The sequence below is a fragment of the Camellia sinensis genome, chromosome 8 (assembly GCF_055761805.1).
Source record: "Camellia sinensis isolate YWXY chromosome 8, ASM5576180v1, whole genome shotgun sequence".
Lineage (NCBI taxonomy): Eukaryota > Viridiplantae > Streptophyta > Magnoliopsida > Ericales > Theaceae > Camellia > Camellia sinensis.
The window spans coordinates 8,974,077-8,976,633 of record NC_138968.1 but is presented as its reverse complement, the minus strand read 5'-3'; the positions used below and the strand labels follow the sequence as shown (position 1 = coordinate 8,976,633).

At 34.3% G+C, this 2,557-nt stretch overlaps 1 pseudogene across 1 annotated transcript; it reads right to left on the bottom strand.

Annotated features, from left to right (window-relative positions):
- Positions 1-253: 253 nt before the first annotated feature.
- Positions 254-2,348, bottom strand: LOC145797477 (uncharacterized; annotated as a pseudogene). The gene is made up of 2 exons (XR_014339015.1): positions 2,183-2,348; positions 254-824 (listed from the first exon to the last, which is right to left on the bottom strand). The product of XR_014339015.1 is annotated as an uncharacterized LOC145797477 (transcript).
- Positions 2,349-2,557: the final 209 nt, after the last annotated feature.

Below are 2,557 nucleotides of genomic sequence, written 5' to 3'. Positions count from 1 at the left end.
TTGAATAGCTTGATTTGAATATTTATGTTTGACGAGTGATTAATTATTCAGCATAGTGATAGTACTCAAAACAAAACCAAAATGATATATTAATTAATTAATCAGACAAGAAAGGAAAATCAAAAGCTTATTTATTACACAAAAACGGAACACACAGTCTCACAAAAAAACAAAACAAAAGGTGTGGAATGCTCAACAGAATCCATACTCTGTTTCTACGCTACATTTTTTTTTTGTTGTTGTTAATTTAACATCAGCTAGATCCATTGTTCTCCTCATGGTCGCCTATGTCAAAAACACCAGCAACCAATGTAAAATCATAGATGAAATCAAGAAAATAGAACAAGAAAACCAGAACAGGGCAGCTAAGAAACATGGGAATTGGACCAAAGATCCAAAGAAACAGAGGGAATGAGAAGTAGAATGCTCTGAGACCCAATGACCAGAAATAGCTTCCCCTGTTCACCTTCCTCCCCACATACTCTGGCGTCAAATGGGGGCAATGGCGGTGACAATCATGGTGGAGACTCATTTTTTTGAATGGGACGTTGATGAGTATGCTGGCATGACTGTAGTACCTGATGGATTGGACACTGAATAAGAATGCAATGAGGAAGCAGACTAGTATGCAGAAGAATTTTATGGAGAATTCGAGCTCTTCGGTCTCCGAAGACAAATCTGCCAGCGGACTGAGTGCTGGCTGTGTTGGTCATGAGGAGGGCGACGAGAGAGCAGAGCGTGATCGCCATTGATGCCAAAAGGGTCGATGCCATTATGTTGTTTCTTAGCGTTTGCACTGCTAGAATCCCATATTTCGATGCGTCCTGCTGTTATTCATATGCCATGCAATTTTCAGATTACAATCCATCACAATAACAGTTAGATTCGGTATTTTTTGTGTTTCATATAATCAGCCAATTTTCCCTTTTTTGTGAAGTAATATTTTACCAATACCAGTTCACCATCACTATCACCCGCCACCATCCTACTAACAGGGCCGGCCCTGAGTTTTCGGGGGCCTAAGGCAAACTAATTTTTCGGGGCCTTTTTAGATATTTATTAAAAATAAAAATAAAAATCACTTTGTTTGGTTTAGAGTTTTCAAAAATAATTGTCTAAGTTTATAATTTGTATTTTTTTTTATATTTTTGTATTTGGTAACATTTTTTCAAAAAAATATAAATATTATAGTTTTTAAGCGTATCTAAATTAGATATATCTACAAAATAAATAAATAAAAATTGTATAAAATAATTTTTTAAAAAAATACTAAAAAACACATAATTGGGCCATAAAGAGAAAAAAAAAATAGGCCACTTAAAATTAGGCTAACGACTAATACATATACATATATTTTATATTTTATTTTTTAAATTGGACTAACAACTAAAACTTATAAATATTTTTCAATTAAGCCTTTTATCAATTGGGCCAAATAGATTTGTTGAGGCCTCCTTTAAAATGGCCTAAATTAATTAAACAGAATTGGGCCATCTTAAAATTTTAATATAATACAAGACTAAATTTTGGGGCCCTTTTTTGGGCCTAATTTTTGGGGCCCTAGGCACAGGCCTTACCAGCCTTAGCCCAGGGCCGGCCCTGCCTACTAACAAAATTTTTATATGAATTTTTTATTTATATATCATTTCTCCAAAAATAAAAACAAAAAAAAAACTGTATTCATCATCACAATAGTACTACACTTACCATATTATTCTCATTCATATTCAATCATTAATTAATAATTGTAAAACATGTCTTTTATTTTTTTTAAACAATTTTAGTGGTATCAATTTATAACAAGCTCTCCAAAAAAGTTGTATCAACTATATAATTCAAATTTTTCTTCGAAGTTAAGTAGGTTTAACTGCCTAGCACCAACTACAACCATAAAATATTAATTTTAAGGTCACAATACACTAGCCTCGAGAAGAAGAAGAAAAATTAGTTTTAAGGTCGCAACACAGTATGTTCAATTGCCTATATAATTTCTTCTTCTTTTTTTTAAAGTTGAGTTGGTTCAATTTGCATAGTTCCAGAATTGGCCATGTCACTAATACAACCATAACACGTTAGTTTTAAGGTCAGTAGCCTCAAGAAGAAGAAGAAAAAACTAGTAGAAATCATTTTCTACCAAAACAAACAATGAGATGATGATTTCAAATTATAAGTTGTAATGGACCTGCATCATAGCGCGAACCCAGAAGCGGCGGTTGATGGCATTGATGCCGATGAAGGTGCGTGCGTTATGGGTAGTTGATAATCTGATAGAGGAGCCAGATGTGATAAGCCACCATTATCGGCAGTCCTGCTGGTACTAACATGTAATCAAGTACCTGTTTCTCCATTGATAAGGAAAGTAAATAAATTAAAACGACCCAAAATTTGAAGATAAAGATGAATAGGAAGAAATATCTCTTTGTTTGTTACAGTCTCTCCTCTTTCTCTCCCAGGAATATTTGGGCAACTCCAAAACAGGAGAGAGAGAGAGAGAGAGAGAGAGGGGGGAGGAAAGAGTCCACGTATAGTCCGAGAATGGTGGACACTATATAGCAGA